This window comes from Lissotriton helveticus, chromosome 1_1 (genome assembly GCF_964261635.1).
Source record: "Lissotriton helveticus chromosome 1_1, aLisHel1.1, whole genome shotgun sequence".
Lineage (NCBI taxonomy): Eukaryota > Metazoa > Chordata > Amphibia > Caudata > Salamandridae > Lissotriton > Lissotriton helveticus.
In genome coordinates, this window is record NC_136057.1 from 1494387991 (window position 1) to 1494411315 (window position 23325).

Here is a 23325-nt window from a genome sequence, read left to right on the forward strand (position 1 = left end):
ATTTGTAGAGTGCAGCTACCACTCCAGGGAGCATCTTGGCGCTTGAGACCGAAACCAGATTGGAAAGGCCGGCTTACTGATAGAGTATCAGGGAGACCTGCACATTTTATACTAGGGCTTTACAAGCGATGTCGGTGAGGGAAAGAGTAAGATGTTCCCTGGACCTATATTAGGGTACCAATATGAAATATAACACCCACTCCTCCTAATACTCCACAATAATAATACACAATTGAGATACACATTTTAACGGTGTCAGTGCATAAGATTATCAATGAGTCATTTAAAATGTTTCTAAAAATGTAAAAAAAAATCATTTAAAAACAGTTTAAAAAACAAGGAGAGAAAAATGTTCTCTTGAAATATGATTTTTGTGTTAAAGTTCCGCAAATGACAGTCCTAAATGAGGTCGATCATACACGTTGAACTACTGCTCGCGTACTTAGAAGGTCATGCTTTGTTATTGAAAGTGTCAATTTGAGGAATTTAGTTGAAATCAAAGGGGAAAAAAATCCATATTTGTTCCCAGAACACGATAAGCCAGATTTAGATTAAATGTCCTGGCTGGGAGATGCAACATTATTGCTGCCTGCAGCCGCAGGGGACAAACATTGTAATACCTCACATAGCACGTCAAGGGTGCATAGATGAAATTCAGTGCTGACAACAGCTGTTGGAGAGGCAGTCGGTGCTGTAGTCGATACCTCAGTGCCAATGGTGGAGCTGAAATTCAACTCAGTTGAAAAGGGCATCTGCGTATCCTCGAGGACTGTATTTGTCAAGATTGGAATACGCTGAGGACAGAGTCGAGCATGGGACAGCAGTGGTTCCAGCCTGGAGTCTAAGTCCGCTGGCATCTCCGGTAGAGGTGTCAGACAGATGTCAAACTTGCATTCTCCTCCGCAGAAAAGGCATTGGAAAACAGGTACGATGCAATATTCAAAGACTGGTCTGAATAACAGGAACCAAAAAGCACTTAGTTCTCGAAGGCGAGGTGCACCCAGATGTTGTACCATGCGCTCACGGTAATATCTCTTCAGGAAAGCTTTTGCCATCTCACTGGTGGTTGGTCCATCCATTGCGCAGCAGGTAAACGACAATCAGGATTCCAGCTATTGCGAGCAGGATCAGAGGTAGACCCCCGAAAATGCTTCCAAGTACGGAGTGTATAAAGTTGGGAATAACTCTGAGGATTGTCTGAAAGGTGTTAAGGAATTCTGACCCTATGGTCTTAAATAGGTGTACAATGCCATTCGTATCTGACATGTTAAAGATTCGACCCACCATTTCTATGAAATGTAGGGGGCAGTTGGTACGTATACGTGCCATATCTCTGTCGAGGTCCTTGTGATTTGAAGTAGGTGTGAAAGAGCTAATAAGCCTAAGAGCCAAGAATCCAGTTAGGATTTAGTCGAACCCCATTACCTGAATAATGAGAGTGTGGACAAGTAGGGGCCCCCTGAATTAGATGCAGGGCAGACAAGCAGGGGAGGAAATACCATGAATCAGAGAAATTAAGTCTGCCCTATATATTTAATTTAAAGGCTCAAAAAGAGTCCAGAAATATTTGTTAGGTCAACACAACTAAGAGCTCACTGTCAATTAAGGCAGTTTACTGTGACTCAGACAACAAGGTGAAAAAATATATAATTTTATTTTTGGTAGATATTTTTTCACAAGGTATACAAAAAGTGTAATATCAAACATGTACATAAATAACACTAATTCAATCACATGGACTTTAAATAAAACGCCCAAGTTTCCCATTCATCTTCCATTCATCATCCCAAGCATTCTACTAAACTCTCATCACACATTCCTACATTCATATTCATTTCATATACTCCAACACACTTCAGTACACATCGTACACAAATACACTGAAGTTGTCCTGTGGTGTCCTCTCAGCAGCTTGCTGAGGAACAAAGATGGCACTAGCAGGACATAACATAACCACGCCAATGCGCGTTTCAGTGCTAGGCCCGATCTACGGCCGCACCTTCATCAGGGCAATTATACGATGGGAAATACACATGGGCAACGAAACATCAAAAACAGTGGTCACTCTGTGGTAAATAGAAAAAAGTAATTTTTAAGTGTCACACATAGCTCATGATTTCTGACAAACAGTTGTTTTACAAAAATATTCATTCAATTACAATTAATAACATAATATAGAGTTCAATTTCTTAGTTTCAAGATTCGATAATTCATCATTCCCAAATTTTTGCGCAGTGAGCTCAAAACGTTGTAGACAACCTGATTTCAATATTAGATAATCTGAAGCAAAGGCCCAATAGGGCTAAAAGACACAGGAATCCCAGGAGGTGCAGAACCCCATCCATTCATTCAACAGATTCATAGAGTTAGAAGAACAATTTAGAAAGGCAGAAAGAAATAGTTCTTTCATCATGTTTCTTAAGCGATTGTGCACAATACGGCATAGCACAGCAGCCCTTTCTAAAACGTCATGCAGGCTGTTTTTAGGTTTCCAGATAAGGATATTAGGCTAACTGGATATCCCTGCTCGTCAAAGAACTTCCTCTGGGCATTTACCTTATATATATAGATCGCACAGGATAGTCAGGCACGCTTAGATGTGCGGAGTAGTAGACAAAGGCACTTCTTCTTAATGAGGAAACTCCTCGAACCAGATAGGATCATAAATACACCCCAAAACAATGAAGCTAAGCTGAAAAAAGCAACAAGGGTGCTTATATTAATATTACCCATGCAGAGAGGATTACAAAAGATAGTGGAGCATGTTCAAGAAAGAGACTTACTTGTAAGCACAGGAAAATATATGTAAAGCACTGCTTAGAGGATGAGGTCTCCAGGCTAGAAAAGGGGGGGGGGGTTCTCACACAGCAGCCTGAAAACAAAATATACACAATGTAAGCAGGTCTCCCATGGCATTTCAGGTTTTTAATATCCCAAGTAGGCAAAGACAGTGGCTGAAGTCATACTAGGGAGACGGTATTGCAGAAAATCACATTCTTTTATATGAAAAGAGTGTGTTATGAGTGGACCTTCCTACGTGAGCACCATACGTTCAAGTCTCTACTCTGGCTGAGGTGTAATGAGAGTGTGGGACCTCGTCCTGGTCTCAAGTTGGACATCCCGCAAGGGATGTTTAGAGCACTGTCAGCTAGAGCGACTGCATGCAGGAGTCTGTGTCTCTGGTCAGTGTGTCGGCCTTGAAGTCTTGGTCCCCTCCAACTACTGATAGCAAGAAGTGCTGTATTTATACAGTCCTTCTGCGTGTGTTAGCTATTGTTTAGTATGAGGATGATGTATGAGTTTAAACCTTGTGCGTAGATAGGAGAGGTGAAGTATGCCCCCTGGGTAGTGTTCTCATAAATTATTCTATGTGCTAAGGATGACGTCTTAGCATTATTGATTGGGAAAAACCTTCCCTCTACATGGAACTAGGTGAAAGGTTTAGTCCATGCAAGGCGTCAATCCTTATAAGGCGTTCTGTCCTATAAGGCATTCTGTCCTTATTAGGAGTTCTGTCCTTATAAGGCTCGTTCATATGAAATGAAGGGTAGATGATGTAGGGAAAGTATATGATGTTCCCTGGACCTATATTAGGGTACCAATATGAAATATAACACACTTGGACAAGGGTTGCTCCCCTTTTACAGGGGTGAATATTTTGGCTGTTTCTGCCCCCCTTGGGGGCAGAGCAGCCTTATGCTTTTAGGCCCACCTACTCCTTAGCTTGCCAGGTGGATTGTGTGTGAACTGGTGCAATATTTGCATATATGATTGTAATGTTTTATTTCTCCTCTTTCTTTGAGTGCAAAGCTTTTCATTCTTGTTTGCGGTTTTGGCAATGGTTGTTCTGCAGTTTTGCTTAGTTGCATTTATCTGGTAAGAAAAACATTTTTGTTGTGTTTTCTCTAAATGAGTATTTGTGATGCATGAATGCATTTTTTGCAATTGGTGTCATAATGGCAGCATATTAAGTTGGTGTTTTGAGCATGAAATTCTATGTGATGCGTTTTGCATTGTCTTATGTGTAATTTTCTTTTATTTTTTTATTTTAGTGGGATATTGTTGGTCCTTACTGTGACTGTGAAGAGTAGGTAGTGGTGAGTCTGGATGCTTCTGGCAAGTAAGTGGTATAGTTTTGGAGTATATAGGTCTTTCTGATAAAGCCATATTTTGTTTATTACTTATTTTACAAAGTGTTTGTTGTTGCTGACTTGTTTGACAAGTTAGGTATATTAGTAAGGATTATGGCTAGCCATAGAATTACAGCTCAGCAGGTGGTGGGTATGCTTTTTGAATTTTCCTCTGACCATGATTATGAAACTGACAGTGTGTCTGAGGGAGAGGAGGAGGGAGTGCAAGATACTGGCAGTACGTTTTCTGTCCATAAGGAATCATCTGATGATGAAGCTACTCTTAGTGCGGATGAAGCTACTCAGTGCGGATGAAGTGCCTGTTTTAGAGAAGGACACTGATATGTTGATTGTGCAGAAAGAGGCATCGGGGTTGAAGCCTGAGGCTGCAAGGCTTCCTACTGTAAGTGCTGGACTCTGGTTAGATCCAAACATGGTGAAGCCTGTTTTGCCTACCTTTAGTGTTGATGCATGGAGTAGAGTGGATTGTGGAAACTTTTTTCCTATACAGTTTTTTCAGTTCTTTATGGATGATGTATTTTTGGCTGAGATTGTTAATCAAACTAATTTGTATGCTGAACAGTTTTTGAGTGACAACAGTCCCAGATTTAGGCCCTGCTCTAGAGCAATCCGGTGGACTCCAACAAATCTGGATGGGTTTGATAAGGAAGCTGTCCCTGGCTTCATATTGGTCTAACAGTCCCTTGATGGCAGCGGCCATATTTCCTGCAATTATGAGTTGTGATTGGTATTTACTTTTGCTTTGGATGCTGCATTTTGTTGATAATGCTTTGGCGTTGCCACAAGATCACCCTGACTGTGATAGTCTTTTTAAGATTCAGCCTGTTAATGATCACTTTTTAGGTTTGCAGGGGATTCTGAGTAGGAAATGTTTGGGGACCCATGCAAGCCATACCTCCCTGGCCTCCCCCGGGTGTCTAGTTTTCAGAAATGTGTGGGTTTGGTATATTACCCTAGATGTTTGCCGAGCCTGGGGCCAAGAACCCAGGTGCCCCTCTTGCAAAACTGGTTAATTTTGTGATAGGTAATTTTGAAGTCTTTTCAATACATTATGGGCCCTTGCCTGTTTCGGGAACTTGGGCCACCCACATGAGTGAGGTACCATTTTTTTTGGGTGACCTGGGGGAATGCTGGTTAGTAGGAAATTTGTGTCAGCCCGGTGATCCGACAACTTTCCCACACAGAAATTTGCAGAAAAAAAATGTGTCTTCTAAATTTGAGGTTTGCAGGGGATTCTGGGTAGGAAAACGTTGAAGAGTGTTTACTCAAGCCAGGCCTCCCTGGACTACCCCAGGCCTCTAGTTTTCAGAAATATGTGGGTTTGGTACGTTTCCCTAGATGGTTGCTGAGCCCGTGGCCAAAAACCCAGTTGACCCCCCTTGCAAAACCAGGTTGTTTTGTGATATGTAATTTTGAAGTCTCATCAATATGGTTTGGGCCCTTGCCTGTCACCGGTACTTGGGCCAGCAACAAGAATGTGCTACCATTTTTATCGGGCTAATTTGGGAAATGTGGGGTGGGTGGAATGTTGTGGATCCATGCAGATTTTAGAACTTTCCATCACAGAAATGTGAGGAATTATTATTATTATTTTTTTTTTCACTAATTTTTTGAGAGCGCGTTATTTATATCCTTTTCACGTTATTCACTTAACGGTCCTGATGAATGCCCGTAAGTCCTAATTAAGGCGTATGAGGCAGAAACATGTCGACCAATTTTAATTCCCCCCACTCTTTCATGACTCCAATACTCTGAGTGCATCTATTACTCATAACAAGTTCATGAGATGCACTAATTCAGAGTTCACTAGACCCGAACCCAGACCCAATAAAATCTTCCTCTATCTGGTTTTCCGGGCCTTTTTAATACCCCTCATCACTGGCTCACTACTGCATCAACCTTGGGTAAAGAACCTCCTGGTGGAGGCTGCATAACCTGATCGACCTGATGATTATGCACACACGTGACTAGATAGCGGAGAATCAAGATATACCGCTAAGACACCATCATACCCATCACGTGCATGAGGGTCTTTTAATTGGGACACCCCCCGTTCTTCCTGCATACCTAAGGTTGTGCAGGATGAGTGATCCTTCCCCATCTGATTAGCAGAATTATTTTTTGTGTCAAAAGTTTAGTTTGCAACGGATTCTGTGTAACAGTAAAAAAAGACAGTGTCCCGTAACACAGATAGTATACTATTCTGTTTGACCAATGTACATCATGCTCATAGTTACGGGAGAGGCAAATGGTATTGATGATGCTAAAGGACCAGATCAAATATAATTCCCAACACAATATTTATAATACAAAAAAGAGAGGGCTATTATCAAGAGTTTAAAAGAGTCACATGTATATTTTATTACATATACTAGCAGCCCGTCCCGACGTTGTCCGGGAGCAATCAGGCTTCTGGGCCCCCGCCTGCCCCAACGTTGTCTCAGGCTTCAGGGCCCCCGCCCGCCCAGACGTTGTCCGTGGGTCCCCTGGAGCGCACCCGCCACTTTCAAGGCCCCCAATGAGCCGCTTACGGGCCGCTTCATCTACCTCAGCCGCCGCTCCTCCCTGCCTGTCCGCCGCTCCTCACCGCCTGTCCGCCGCTCCTCACCGCTCCTCCCCGCCTGTCCGCCGCTCCTCCCCGCGCTCCTGATGTCAGCACGCACGTCGCGGCCGGCGCTACTTCCAAGGGACTACTTTTTTTTTAATCGTAAATATTTTAAAGAACGTTTATTTTTTTTTTATATAGCCTATGTCCATCTGCAGACCCTGACAATTACAACGATGTATCGGGTGTTTGGATTGGTGCTGTGGTTCCTGAGTTTACCCGCCTCAAAGGTTCAAAGTTCTCTCTTTATAATAGTAGTATATATATATATATATATATATATATATATATATATATATATATATATATATATATATATATATAGTCTAAACAGGAAGCCCCAAATTAAAGCAAAGCCACAACGAAGTTCAGATCAGCACGTTTATTTGCATCCATTTCACTGCTCGCTCCTTGACAGCTTTCAGAGCAATCTTTGAACATGTAAAGCCTGACGCGTTTCAGGAAATAATCCTTTCTTCAGAGGCATTGTTCACGAAGGGCTGGAAGAGCAGTTTTTGGCCGCATCTGCTCATATAATCACTGGCACCTGCCACAGTGGGCGTGGCTAAATCGCAAAGCCTTCTGTTCCTTGTGGTACGCTGGCCCTCTTCCCACAGTGGGGCCACTCAACAGTCCTTGCAATTTGAACCAATTATTCACCAAGTGGAGTAAAGTAAAGCGCTGTAAGCCGTCAGATTGCGCTTTGCAGCAGTGAATTCGTGCTCAAGGCAGCACCACCTGCATTGGAGCTGCTCTTGTCTTCGTTCCGTCTTTGCAAGCCCCTTCTCAGAGCCTGCACGAACCCTTCGTAAGGTGGGCCTCGCTTCTCGACTGGGCAAACAGCCGATATCCATATAGTCTAAACAGGACCCCTCAAATTAAAGCAAAGCCACACGAAGTTCAGATCAGCACGTTTATTTGCATCCATTTCACTGCTCGCTCCTTGACAGCTTTCAGAGCAATCTGCGGCTGGCGTTACTTCCAAGGGACTACTTTTTTTTTAATCGTAAATATTTTAAAGAACGTATATTTTATTTTTTTATATAGCCTATGTCCATCTGCAGACCCTGACAATTACAACGATGTATCGGGTGTTTGGATTGGTGCTGTGGTTCCTGAGTTTACCCGCCTCAAAGGTTCAAAGTTCTCTCTTTATAATAGTAGTATAGATTACAACGACAGTTTGGTAGAATTGATGCATTAAAAACATGAGCACTTAAAATATAGATGTATACAATTTACACAGTTTAACAGGCAATACAAAATTTGTGGAATAAAAAACAAGAATAAAAAAAAACAAATGTCGACGCGGCGTTTCGGCTTTTTTTCTCTCAATACAAACACCTTCTTCAGGACAGATTCTCGCGACGCGGCGTTTCGGCTTTTTTTCTCTCAATACAAACACCTTCTTCAGGACAGATTCTAAATTATTAAAAAACACAAAATTACCAAACAGTAATAATAACAGTGATTAATTTGTCTAATGTCATTATGGCATATTGCCCTATGTATATGTTACTCTTTCTTACATATGCCCTCTTTGTGTATCATTCCAAAGTAATTCATTACTATATATCCCAATTAATTCAGCTAAAAATAATTCATTACTGAATATCCCACTTAGTTCAGCTAAATACAGGTATATCGATATCATCAATTGCCTCTCCCTCTCTATATCTATCCATATCGTGGTGCGACAATTTTATTACAAATCTTTATTCCTACATCTAGGTAGCTCACAAAACGTTTCAATCATTTTAAATATTCAGAACCTGTGACATACCTCGGGATTAAAAACAAGATTAATGAAGCTCAGTGGTATACTGAAGTTTCATACTACTTCCGGATCCCTGTGTCAATCTGTGGGTCTACGGGCTTTTTGTTAATCAGAATTTGGATAACTGTAGAGTAACAGAAAATAAAATTTGAGAATTGAAAATAAAATGTATTAATTTGGTTGTCTACTCTTTAGGAAATACTACTGGTACAACCATTACCTTTAAACAGTTTAAATTTAAAATTGTCGCACCACGATATGGATAGATATAGAGAGGGAGAGGCAATTGATGATATCAATATAACTGTATTTAGCTGAACTAAGTGGGATATTCAGTAATGAATTCTTTTTAGCTGAATTAATTGGGATATATAGTAATGAATTACTTTAGAATGATACACAAAGAGGGCATATGTAAGAAAGAGTAACATATACATAGCGCAATATGCCATAATGACATTAGACAAATTAATCACTGTTATTATTACTGTTTGGTAATTTTGTGTTTTTTAATAATTTAGAATCTGTCTTGAAGAAGGTGTTTGTATTGAGAGAAAAAAAGCCGAAACGCCACGTCGCGAGAATCTGTCCTGAAGAAGGTGTTTGTATTGAGAGAAAAAAAGCCGAAACGCCACGTCGACATTTATTTTTTTTGATTCTTGTTTTTTATTCCACACATTTTGTATTGCCTGTTGAACTGTGTAAATTGTATACAACTATATTTTAAGTGCTCATGTTTTTAATGCACCAATTCTACCAAACTGTCGTTTGTAATATATGTAATAAAATATACATGTGACTCTTTTAAACTCTTGATAATAGCCCTCTCTTTTTTGTATTATAAATATTGTGTTGGGAATTATATTTGATCTGGTCCTTTAGCATCATCAATGCCATTTGCCTCTCCCGTAACTATGAGCATGATATACTTTGGTCAGACAGAATAGTATACTATCTATGTTACGGGACACTATCTTTTTTTACGTATTCCCCCTGGTCCCAAACTAACCAAGAAAGTGGGCCTCCTTATAATTTTTTCTGTGTAAAAGTACCTGGTGAGAGCCAGACAAGTCGCCCCATCCTTGATTCCTCTGAGTGTATAGTTTTAAAAAATGTATAGGTTTGCTAGGTTTCCTTAGGTGCCGACAGCACTTTGCAAAAAAAGGGTCCATTTTCACTGTAAAAATGTGGTGTGTCCACGTTGCATTTTGGTCCATTTCCTGTCGCGTGCATAGGCCTACCCACACAAGTGAGGTACGATCTTTATTGGGAGACTTAGGGAAACAGAGAATTGTAGAACAACTGGTATTACCTATTGACTTTCTTTACATTTCTGCCTTCCAAATGTAGGACAATGTGTAAAAAATAAGTCACTTTGAAAAATGTCCTAGAATTCACATGCTAGTATGGATACCCACAATATTGGAGATGTGCAAATAGCTACTGTTTCTAAACTCTATATTTTGTTTCCATTTCAGAAATGCATAGGTGTTTTTCATACCACTTTTTCATTATTGATATTTTCATAAATGAATTGCTATATACCAGGTTCACAATAAAAAAACATTGCAGGACACTGCTCAGTTATTATCTCTGTATTCCTCGGGTTATTGGTGAACCTACAAGTCTTATATATCTTCACAACCACAATTGTCCAGCGAACGTAACGATAAATTGCTTTAAAAAATCTGTCATATTTAGAAGAAGTTACAGGTAAAAACGTTGGCACAAATGGCTGTTTTTTTCTTCTAATTTTCTATTTTTTCTATTTTCAACTGTTAGTTGCTATAAGAAAAGCTTAAAAGATCTAAACAAATGACCCCTTGCTTAATTTAGAATTGTATCTACATTTCAGAAATGTATAGGTTTTCAGAATCCAATATTGCTTTCACACACATTTTTTACCATTGACTGGAAAGAGGTTGAAAGCACACGAAGTCGCAGAAATAGGCTTTGTCCCAGTAAAATGCCCAAACTATTGGTTTTCTGACAAAAATCTGTCAATCCCTGAAAGCTGGGAAGAAGGTGATTTCAGCACCACAAACCCTTTGCTGATACCATTTTCAGGGGAAAAAGCAGATGCTTTCATCTGCAGCACTTTTTTCCCACCCCCCAAAAAAACAATTGCTGTATTTTGGCTAATTTCTGGATCACTTCCTGGGGAATCAACAAACCCTGGGTACCTTTAATATCTCCATGATTGTGGAAGAAAAGGACGCAAATTTGGCATGGATAACTTATGTGGTCAAAAAGTTGCAGGCGCCTACGCACAAACTACTACAAATAGCCAAACAAAGGCTAAGCATGGGGGAGCTAGCAGCAAAGGGATTAAGTTGGTGTAGAGTTTAGCTGCTGACTTGTATTTTACTTAGTCCTCTGGACTATAGAGGCTTCACCAGGCTCTTTCTACTTTCTCACAAATTATCTTTGCCTGCCTTAAATGGTCGTTGAACCAGGGGCAGGAAGGCTCGTCCTGCCAGTTCGGTGACTGTGGATTGGACTGTTGTTCTATCGTGGAGCAAACCCAATTAGATTGCGTCATTTCAGGAATTTAAGCATTGCGTAAAATGCTGGAAATCAAACATCTCTGCTTAGATATTTTCCAATTCAAAAGTCCTTGGTCGGACTGGCCTATTGGGCACTAAGGCACTATCCCACAGGCTGGTCTGAAAAGTAAGTGTGGGGCTTGTTTTTTTGGCAGTTTGCGGACTGTTTTATGTTCTTGGTGCCCAGTTTTCCCTGTGGAGTACCCTGATATTACTACAAACATTACCACCAACATTGTCTGCAGCAGGCACAAATGCATTTAGCACCTTATACCTAGCAAAATATCTCTAGTGTGTATCTTTGCATGTTCAAAACTGCCCTTATTCGCAAATGTGGGCCGCCTTTTTAGATATCTAATTTGCTTATTGGGACCACTTTACCCCGTTGGCTGCGCCGCCCGTTTTGCGGAAGTGCGGCACTTCCGCAAAATGGGTGGGGCCGCGTCGGCCATTGGCCGACGGCAGCACCAGCTAGGTAGTGCTGCTGTCGGCCAATGACCGACGGCAGCATGGATGGGGTAAATTGTGGTGCTCTGGTCTATTTTCTGTCCCATTCCAACATTGTTCAAAACGTCTTGCTCAGGGGAAATAAACCATATCTTTAAAGGCTGATGTTCTAGAGAGTTTCCTGTCCTTGATCATTCATTCACAGTCTGCCCACATAGCTTTCAGAAACGCATTCATTTCCTGGCTATTTACAAATCTGGTCTCGTTGGTTTACTGTCCTGAATGTATCATGCATACATATTTCTGTGCAGAGAAGCCATATTATTGGTAACAATTAGATTAATGAGTACACTTAGCATAACAGTACACAGGGGCATATTAGCAAGAACCTCGTTAAAATTATCGCCGTTTTAGCCGCTAAAATGGCGATAATGGGTTTGCTAATATGCGTCATAGACCTCCAATAGAAGCCCAGGTTATATGTGCAGGACATCTAACCTGGGCTTCTAATGGAATTTTATAACGCATATTAGCAAGCCCATTGTCGCCGTTTTAGCGGCAGTTTCCTGCCGCTAAAAAGTTGATAATTTTAACGAGGTTCTTGCTAATATGCCCCACAGTTATCATCTGAGAATTCTCATATTCATAAACGTCCTAATGTGACCCAGCCGAGATTGTTCTGCAACACTTAAGGTTTTTATTGTAAATAACAGATTGTCCTCATTTAGCCTGTTTTTACACAAAGTAAATTTAGGAAAAGAAACAAACTACTTGAAGTGCCACTTCTAATGGCCATGAAAATAAGAAGAACACCTATACCACGATGTTGATTTAACGTTGTATATAACATGTACTGAATTCTGATATCTAAGTAAATGCTATATACAGTCATCTAGACGTGCAAAGGATGGCGCATGAAATGTGTTTACTTCAATTTTTAATGAACTGTAGAAATGCTTTTCTGGTTTATTTCAGAGTAGATGTCTAATTTAGACACCGTTAAGATCACTGTTGGACAAAAAGCTATTACTGATCGATTTTGTTTTTAATGATCATCCTCTGCACTCGCAATTCAAAATGTCAAAATCATTGTGTGGGCACAAAATGCAGTGAACAGTCATAAGAAATAAACACCTTCTAGAACATATTTTGCATTTAGTGTTTCAGAACTATTGCTGTTGCATTAACCATGGGATATCTTCTTGTAGAGTGTTGTGTGGCTGTTTGTATGCAAGTGCGTGAGAGTATGCACGTGTTTATGTGTGCAATTCGATGCCCAGTGCATTTTGGCATGCATAGCTGAGTGTATGAATGGTGAATCCGTGCCTGTGTGGAAAGTGTCATGAAACGTTTTTGGCAGATGGGAGTTCTGGAAGATTAATTGTTAGTGGAGAATTGGGGCAACTTGGAGGTGGTTTTGTGTGCACTGTTGGCCGGTGGGACCTTCCTTCTGAATATTAAAAATAAAATGTGTTTCCTGGGCAATCCATTCTGTAACTCTTTTTCTTTCTTCATAGCCCCCTGTAAGGCACTAATCTACAAACCTCCATGTTATTTTAGCTCCCGGACTATGCAGAAACCCTATCTTCTAATTCCCACAGTGTTCTGGTTGTCAGCTGCTCCCTTTCCCTGTGTTCCAGGAGCCTGGAGTAATAAAAAAACGGGACTTCCTAGTGAAAGTGCTTCCTTTCCTCCTATCTCGACCAGTGTTCTGGAGCCTGGGGCTGGCTTCCCAGCTTGAGACTCTGCGGGTATACACCCGTTACAACGCATCTTTTACTCCGCACTACCATTACAACGCGACTTTTACTCCGCATACCATTACAACGCATTGCGCTGGGGGGCGCTCTAGGATAGGGAATAAGTATAATTTACTATCCAACACCTTCCCTAGGGTCCACGGGGACTGGAGTTAGAATAGTAAATTATACTTCCCACTATCCAGCACCCCAAAGCGCTATGCGTTGTAATGGTATGCGTTGTAAAAGTCGCGTTGTAACGGTATGCGGAGTAAAAGTATGCGGAGTAACATGGTACATCCGACTCTGCGTGCAACCGGGTAAAAACGATGTCCTCTTCTTGTGTCCTCAGCATCATTTTTGCCTCCAGCTCTTGCGGTAGAGCGGACCTTGGATCTGGCCATTTTTAGCATAGGTGCGGAACACTGACTTGAGGTCCCTATGTTCTCGGTCGGCATTTGAACTTTTTATGACTTGCGGGTTCTGCTACAGCTTATGGTTGTGGTCTCCTATTGTCTGGAAGGATGTACGGAGCCAACATTACATTTTAGAGGATTTGGGTGTCCACCCCGACTGTAACAGGACCGTTTGTAATGCTGTGAGTGATGCACCTGTAATTTCAAATCACACACGTTGTGTGTTAATTAAATAAACCATTGCCTTTCTACTGAAGGATTGCCATTGGAAGCAGGGCTCCTGGTTGGGTTTATCTGTGTTTTGCCCTTTCTTCTGGTCCTCCCCTGAATATGGAGACGACTCCTACCTGACTCAAAGAAGAGGTGAGTGGATAGGGAGAGCTTGACGATGATGTATACCAATGAGAAATTACTTGAATCTGAGCCCGAGGAGATCTGACTTCTACTTATTTCCACACCAGCTCCAAAGTTTGTTACTCTAATTTTCTCAGTGAAAGAGGCATTTCTGCAGGAAAACGAAGAGATGGAAAAGATGACTGAACATTATGGATCTGATGGAGAATTTAGATCTTCCACAGTCAGTGATGGTGAATCTTTGTTGTCAAACACTGCATGATGGACTTAAGTAGTTATAGTGCTGGTTTGTGATGCACACCCCTTTGTCAGAAAGGCGAATGTAGCCCTCCATGTGGCACGCCTGGCTAACTTTGCCCATGAAGGCTGCCATGTACCTCAAGCAATGTATCTTTGTCACTGGTGAAGGACTTTCAGTGCCTTTCTTCTGCTAGGTGCTAGGTTGACTGTATTAAGCCACTAACAAAGAAGACACTGCATTCTTTGTTCCTCGCTGGCAAATGTTTTTACACACTGGTTTCAATAGCCATTGCTTCGTGGTTTCGGATGCTAAACATTATCAGATCTGGCCTTGTGACTATATGATCGAGGGCCTTCAATAGAATGATGTCCTCAATGTTCCCTTTCTTGACTTTCTATTCTCCTGAGTCCCAGTTTGTGAAAGTGCTCTTCACATGTTGAGCAATAAGGAGGCAGACTCAGGAGCTGAGGGGAAAGATTACTTTAATTAAATTCATCGTAGCGGGAGAGCGCCGAGCGTACTCTCTCCTCCGATGCTCGCGGTCACCTCACGCATGTGCACTCGCTCCGTGCCGGGCGTCTTCGCGTGTTGCATTGTGACGCAACCCACAAAGACTAGAGCGCAACTCTACATATCTCCCCTTTTTATACACATACAAAAGAGTCCTCTGAGTCCCTAGGGGCTTAACATCCCCCTAGTTCAAAGTCTCTGAAATGATTGGGTCTGACCACCACTCTACCAGCGCGTGTGCGTCTTACCGGCGTGGAGGCTTCTCTGATGCAGTTCTCTGCAGGGCTCACCATCCTGTCTCTCTGATGACTCTGCTCTTCCCTCTTTGGTGTCACACTCTTCTCTCCCTGTGTTTCCTCTGCAACAGGCCTTTCTTGATCTCCCAAGTCCTCATAAGATCCTACTTTAATCTGGCGTTCTTCTTCTGCGGATGTACCTCCTTCACTTTCTCTTGGTCCTTGATCTTGTAGGGCTCTCTCCTTCTCCTCTGCGGGCCACTGTAGGATCTTGTTGATTTTTGCCATGCGATCTTGGGACCACACATTCCCGTCACTGAGTAACGCAGCTCTGTCGTATACTCTTCCACTTTCAGAGGTGGGCTGTATTTGCTCTCTCCTTTCCTTTTCAGTACCGCCAACTTGACTCTCACCCACTCCCCTCTTTCAAGTGCTGCCTCTTTCACGTTTCTTCTCCGATTGTAGTGTTCAGTATATACTTTCTGGGCCTTCTCTAAGTTGTGCTGTACTACTGCAGGAGACCATTTGCTGGTGATGGTCTTTTCCCTTCAGACCACGTTGTCTTTAGTGAAGGGGTGTCTGCCTCTTAGAATTTGGAATGGGCTGTACTCTGTAGATGTGGGGGTAATCCGGTAGGCCCATATCATACTCATGATCTCCTTTTCCCAGTCCTTGCCTCTCATGATGGCAGCTTGGATGGACCCCATGACGACGCGATTGAATCTTTCTACCTGTCCGTTGCTCGAAGGGTGGTATATGGAGGTGTGCTTGGTTTTAATCCCATTCCTTTCCATATACTTGTACCACTTGTACCACTTCTCGGAGGTGAATTGCAGGCCGTTGTCACTCAGGATTGTTCTCGGGATCCCTTCTCTCAGGAAAATCGAGGTGAGGAAGTTTATCACCGTTTCAGAGTCCATTTCTTCTTGAATGTGAACCTCAGGCCACTTAGAGTATTCCTTGGTTGTCCAAAACAGGTCCCAAAATGTCAACCGAGACATCCTCCCAAGGGTTGCGAGGTTGGTCGAATTTGCCCAAAGCTGGCCTTAGGGGTTTCAGAATTTTGTCAGCTCCTTGGCACTGATCGCAGTCTCTCACGTGCCTTTCCACTTGTATGTTCAGTCCAGGCCACCAGTACATTTGCTTCACTCTCATTTTGGTTTTCACTATGCCGAGGTGTCCCTCATGTAGCTGGGCCAACAGGTGCTGAATCAATTTCGTAGGAGGCACCACCTTGTCTCCCCGGTACAGGAAGATTCCCGAGTCACTCACCGACAGTTCTTCGCAGACTTCATAAAATTTCCGTAGCACCTCCTTTAACCTCTTCTTTTCGGGCCAACCGCTGATTATGTACTCCTTGACCTCACAGATTTCTGCGTCTCCGTCATACGCTTGGGCCCATTCTTGCTTGCTAATCACCCTTTCTGAGTCCTCCATTACCGCTATCATCTCTTCTACCTTGTTGCGTGTCCCCGGTATATATTCCACATCATACCGGTACTCTAGTAGCTTCAATGTCATTTTGGCTATGCGTGGTGTGGCGGTCGCATGTAAACGCGAGGTAAGAACTTTGACAAGGGGCTTGTGGTCTGTCTGCAGTCGAAATCTCGTGCCCCACAGGAATTGCCTGAACTTCCCCATGGCCCATACCGCCGCCAGCATTTCCTTCTCAATCGTGCTAAATTTCTGTTCTGTGGGAGAAAAAGCTCTGGATGCAAAGTTGAGGGTCTCCACCGTTCCGTCTGCTCTCTCTTGCGCAAGGACTGCTCCCAGTCCTTTCTCACTGGCGTCCGTCGTCAGTATGGTCTGATCCAAGGGATCATATCCTTGTAGTGGTACTGCTTGACTTATGTCCCTTTTTAACTCTTCAAACTCCTTCTGTGTTTCTTCATTCCACTTGAACGCTGTCTTGTCTCTTATCAGCTGCCTCAGTTGATGTGTTTTGGTGGCAAAGTGCTGGACGAACTTACTGTAGTACTCGGCCACCCCCAGGAAAGATCTCACTTCTTCTTTGCTAATGGGAGCCCTGGCATCGCAGATCGCCTTCACGTTCTCTCTTTTCGGCGTGATTCCGTGTCCTCCTATCTCATGCCCAAGGCATGTGACTGATGTCATTCCCAGCCGACATTTCTCCCATTCTGCTGTCAAGCCATTCTTTTGTAGTTCACTCAGCACCTTATTCAATTTCCTGTCACGGTCTTTCCGGTCCATCCCCATCACCAAACTGTCATCCTGAAAGTACTGGATGCCCTCGACGTCCTTGAACAGATGGTGCATTAACTTTTGGAACACCGCTGCGGCTGAGGCGAGACCAAAGGGCATCCTGCTGAAATGATAGCATCCAAACGGCGTTATGAATGATGTTAGCTTCCGGCTCGTTGGGTGCAGGTCTATTTGGTGATAGGCAGATGTGAGGTCGATGGTGGAGAACCACTTTACCCCCCTTGTTTTGGCCAGCATTTCCTCTATGCGAGGCAGCGGGAATTTCTCCACAATCAGGCACTTATTCAGTTCTCGAAGGTCCACACACAGACGCATCTTGCCATTTGGTTTTCTCGCCACGACCAAAGGCGCCAGCCACTCCGAACTGTCTATAGGTTTGATTATTCCTTGATCTTCCAGCCTATGCAGTTCCTGTTGCACCGCTTCCTTTACTGCCAGGGGGACATTCCTCACCTTGTGGGACACTGGATTGGAGTTCTCCTTGAGCAGTATTTTGTGTGTGAACTTCTCCAGTTTGCCGACCTTCCCTCCGAACACCTTCGGGAAGTCTTTTTTCATCTTCTCCAGGTCCGGCCAGCACTCATGATCTGTCATCAACACTTGTATGTCTCCCCCCGGGTCCAGTTTTATCCCCAGGTCCCCTTGATCCATCCACCCTAACACTGATGGACCCTTCTCCGCTACTTACAGCTTGCACTCTGCTGTTCTTCCTCTGAATTCGAACATTAGAGTCCTATACCCCACCATGGGGATGGGGTTGTTTGTGTAAGACACCGGCCATATGTCTGGAGGTTCTAATATGGGTCCATGGCTGGATTCGAACTCTTCCTCCCATACCGATCTTTGGACTATAGTGTACGGGGATCCTGAGTCTATTACAATCTTGATCTTCACTCCTCCTATCAGCATGTCACATTGTGGTTTACGAGAACGCTTGTTGTCTATTCCCAACACTTGCTCCTCTATGCACAACACAAGGTCATCTTCTTCCAGCTCATCCTCTTCTCCTTCTGGTTGGTCTTGTGCTACGTACTTGACCACAGGTCTCTTAACTTTCCTGCGACACACCTTTTCATTGTGACCTATCAGGCCACAGAACATGCATTTCGCCCTGAACGCTGGGCAGCGTTTATCTTGGGCTAAGTGTGTCGGGCTTCCGCACCTGTAGCACGCGGTCTTGCTTTCCGTTGCCTGTTTTCCTGTCTGTCCGGGTTTTCCCGCCCATCTGTTTGCTCCTTTACTTTCTCCGGGCGCCGTTCTGTTTCTTCCTGAAGGTTCTGAGTCTTCCACTCTGTTCACCATGGTCCTCTGGGCGGTCTCCCTTTTCGCTGCTTCGGCACATCGTTTCGATAATTCTGATTTCTTTACCATCGCTATGACTTCCTTCAGCATCGCTCCTTCGTGTGCCCACAATTTATCTTGTACAGTCTTATTGGTCATGTGCATAACGATTTGATCTTTTATGAATTCATCCTGGAGGGCCCCGTACTTGCACGTTATCGCCAACCTTCTCAAAGCTGCGACATAGTCGTCTATGGATTCTCTTGCTTCTTGCTTCCTTTGTTGGAAGTTGTAACGAGCAATGGAGACACACACCGCTGGGCGGTAGTGGTTGTCCAGATCCTCTATGGCATGCTTGAAGACGTCGGTGTCCACCTGTGGTCTCGTCGTGGGCACTAAGTTTGTGAACACTCTTATCCCTTCCGGGCCTAGGTTGTGCAAGAGTATCCTCCTCCTCCTCCTCACACTGGGGAAGGCTTCCCCATTTTCATCTTCTAGGGCCTCGAGATAATTTTTGAAATATTCCCTCCAGTCTTTCCATTTCATCTGGGGTTCACCTGGTTTGGGCAAGAACGGGATCGGTGCTGTGAGCGATGACGCCTGCGCGCTCATTCTGGCCTGCTCTTCCGGTTCCGCTCCCTGGTTTCTTGGGCTGCCTGGCACGCCTGCGTTCCCACCTTGTGTCGGATTCGGTCTGGGTTCTCCTGCTCCCCCTTCTCTGCGGTCTTCTAGTTCCGCCAGGGCCTCTGAGGGGTAGTATCAACCCCCTTCCGTGCCTCACTTCTCGGCTGCCTCAGCTTCTGGCATTGGTGCACGTGGTAGGTGCTCCCCGCTTCTCTGTGCTTCTGCCGCGCTCTCCCTGTGATCTTCCAGTAACCTCCTGGACATTGTTTCCTCCAGCGTCGTCCCCTTTCAGGGTGGGCCTGTGTGGGGGAGTGTTCCCCTTAGCCTTCTGCTGTTCCTCCGTTTTTTCGCCCTTTTGTTTTTGTTTTTTTTTGTTTATTTTATTTTGTGGGCAATCCCACTCCTCGTTGCCACTGTGAAAGTGCTCTTCACATGTTGAGCAATAAGGAGGCAGACTCAGGAGCTGAGGGGAAAGATTATTTTAATTAAATTTATCGTAGCGGGAGAGCGCCGAGCGTACTCCCTCCTCCGATGCTCGCGGTCACCTCGTGCATGCGCACTCGCTCCGTACCGGGTGTCTTCGCGTGTTTCGTCATGACGCAGCCCACAAAGACTAGAGCGCAACTCTACACAGTTCGCTGAGGAGATCCACACATCTTTCAAAGATATGAAGCCTGCCTTAGGAAATTCAATTTAATCACACTCAATTTGGATAAAATCATTAAAACAGACTTCACAATCTTGTAATACATGACACAACAATACGTCACAATTCAGCTTATGTACATAAGAAAGAGATTTGGCCTAGCGGCCAGAGCTGACAGCTTTGGAACTGTGGAAACAAAGTTTGAGTCTTGGTGTTGGTTCAATCTTCTGTAATTCTGGGCAAATCACCTAATCTCCCGTGCCTAATAAAAAAAATGACTTTGTATGATGCAATCTGGTGCTTTTATAAGCCTATAATACCCTTGGATCAAATTCATGCAAAATAAAAACTTCAAAATAACAAAATCAATGGTTTTAACCTCATTGGTGCACTTAACAAACCATTCACATCAAGCATACTACCGCTATAGAGCTGTTGACGTGAACAGTTCACAACCACACTAGTAAAGAAAATCCTTCTTGTCATTGCTACAGAAATATTTTTCCTTTTTAGAAACGATGTCAGAATGTGCGTAGAAAACCTCCTCCATATCAGAAATTATTTGTCCTTTTTAATCAGTATTGGCTCACTACCTGGAACAAGAACACACCAATCCTGTGACCATTCAAAGACCACAATTACTTCATACAGTCACAGTTTATGTGTATTCTTGTCCTGGGAAATAGGCCCAATCACACAAGTAGGTTTACCTTATCAGTAGAAGTGTGAGAAAGCTACGTGGTAGTAAATTTGTGGGTACCAGCAGATTCTGGATTTTCCCATCACAGAAATATTGTGATGTATTTTATTGCAATTTCATTTATACAGTGCTTACTACCTCTGAGGAGGCATTAAAGCACTTTTTCGGCGAGTAGCACAAAAGGATTAATAGTAAATTAGTATTGTGAAATATAAAATTATTTTGAACGGTGGCTATGTTAGTCTGTTATTTGGTTTGAGAAGTACAATGGAGGAACAGAAGAGGCAAAGGTTTGCATTTATATAGCGCTTGCTACTCCAGGTGCGGTGTTGAAGCGCTTTTTGACGAGTAGCACACTACTCCGGAGCCAAAAAAGGATTAGTGGTGAATTAGGCTATGGAAATATGAAATTAATTCGAGCAGTGGACATGTTAGTCTATTATTTGGATTGAAATGGATAGTGAAGAGATGGAAGAGGGAAAAAGGAAGGGTTTGCATTTAAATAAGCCTTCCTACCCCTGATGAGGTTGTTGAAACACTTTTCGACGAGTAGCATGGTACTACGGAACCCATGAAGGATTAGTGGTGAATTAGTGTAGGGAAATAGGAAAATGAATTTCATTTGAGTGGTTGACATGTTAGTCTGTTAACTATGAGCAATCTACATGATACACACTTTTCACAAGTGTATAGCTTTATGGCTTCACCAATAGGCTTCATTCCTGTTTTCACCACAAATTGCAAGTAGGTAGGAACCACAAAAAATGGGAACTCTCGACCAGCACTTAGAAAAAAGCACACAACTCTTGCAATTGTTTTTATAATGCATCTGGTTCCGGAAAACAGTGAAGATGGAGACCAAAGCACAGTAATCCTTTAGTTGATGCCTTTTTAGAAACAAAATACTCTTTCTTGCACAGTGCTTTTTCCTATTTCTTTCAACAACAAAAAACACATTTCTATGCTTTGGCTATTTGCTCAGGTACCTTCAGGGAAATCCACAAACCTTGGCTACCTTTAGATTCTCCAACAAGAGAGGGAAAAGGGACACAAATTTGGCCAGGACACCTTTGTGGAAAAATATCTATTACATTTTAATGCACAGAAAATATAAAGCAAAATAAAACTTTCCATCTTAATTCCTTAATCCTCTATAATGTCCTAGCCTCGATTTTGATAGAAGGTAAAATGTACCCATTTATCGAGACCTAACACTCATTTACAAAGCAGTGCATGTCAATCACTTAACATAAGGGCAACAATGGAATAACAGCATCAAATGTACAAGCTATATGTAACATCCCTATTAACATTTCTGAAAGTTTCATATATGGTGTGGTAAAGTGAGAACGAAGCCACAAATGGCTGGTGCTCCCATACCCCAAACTTGCTGTTGCCTTCTTCCTTTAGCAGTGTGGCAGCTGCCAGGATTCTGATGACAGAACCTCTCTTGCTCTACTGTCGGACACCTATTCCGGGTGGTTGAAACATCAAAGTGCTGCCTTCATGACATTAACAGAAGCCCTGCCATATTTAGGCCAGAGCTTCTGCCACTGAATTTTTCATGACCAAAACCCGCATGTAAAGCATAGAGCACCCACGCAGGGATAAAGAAAAATGTAATTGAAACTCATTACAGAAAAGGTTTTTTTTTCTGAACAGAAATCCCATTTGGGAGGTATTTTTGCAGAACAAAATTAATCATATAGAGAAGGACTCCACTGCAAGGTGCCCCACGTGGACAAAAATACTCCATCACACCAGAGAAGCATTTTCGATAGGGCAGTGGGGTTCTCCAGGCATCGACCAGCCTGCGGAATTGATCACCGTGGAATAAATGACCTCATAAGTCTAAAAGCATGTTTTAAATATTAGCTGTTTACAGAATACATCTGCATCTTCGTGAATGGTGGAAGCAGTGTGCCCCTCCAAAGTCCAGTACCCTATAAAGAAAATTAAAATCACAACAAATGTACAATGTATTCATTCCTTGTCAGTTATCATGGGAATATAATAGATTTTACATAACCGTTATCCCTTTGCCAGTTCGTTGAAGGGCAGAGTAAATGTAACTGATATTAATATGTCTATAATCAAATAGTCAGATTTTAACGCACTGTACTGGGTGTCATCTCATAGGGCAACGAAGCCTCTCAAGACCGTTTTTATAAGTATCTACTTCAAATTTTTTGAGGTGCTGAACTTTTTAGGTCGAGCCTAGCTGCAGCGCGCATGCGCTGCTCGCTCTGTGAGGCATGCTGTATTAGGGTATGTACTTGAGTCCCCATCCACTCTCCGTCCACATTTGTCATTGACTTGTGTTATTGTCCTTCATAAATACTGGCTTCTGATTCATAAAAATGCTTGTTAGTTCCTTCTTGGCACCACCTTTTCTTCATTTGTAACCTCCCTTGGCGACTGACCCTTTTACTTCAGTTGTTACACGGTACGTGTTCTTAAGTCTATAAGTACTATTTTATTTTTTTTAGTTTCTCTTACTGTAGGCATGACTTGCTTTTCTTCCATTCTCTTTCGAAGCAGCCAGGACAAAGGCAGCATTGGCCTCGCATTTGAATGCGAGACCTATTGCATTACAAAAAATAATTTCTCTGCCTGCTATTGCAGGCAGGACAGCTCTCCCCCATCGCTTTGTTTTTAAAATGTATTTAAGTAGCGTCGCAAGCCTCTGTTGGATCACTGGCAGCCGTGTTAGTTGTAGATAAAGGCATTCCAAGAGCATTTGTTCCCTGCTCTTCCCCCTCCCCCCTCCCACTTGTTTTATTTTGCTCCTGCATGGTTTGGCGCCACAAGGTATGTAAGATATTGAAG

General features: G+C 42.9%; 1 long non-coding RNA gene across 1 annotated transcript in view; it reads left to right on the forward strand.

The window, feature by feature from the left end:
- The window catches only part of LOC144773442 (uncharacterized), a 59792-nt gene that overhangs the window by 15275 nt on the left and 21192 nt on the right, over positions 1–23325 (forward strand). The window contains exon 2 of the long non-coding RNA XR_013599979.1: positions 4053–4120. This is a non-coding gene — a long non-coding RNA (uncharacterized LOC144773442). The remainder of the gene's footprint in view (positions 1–4052; positions 4121–23325) is intronic.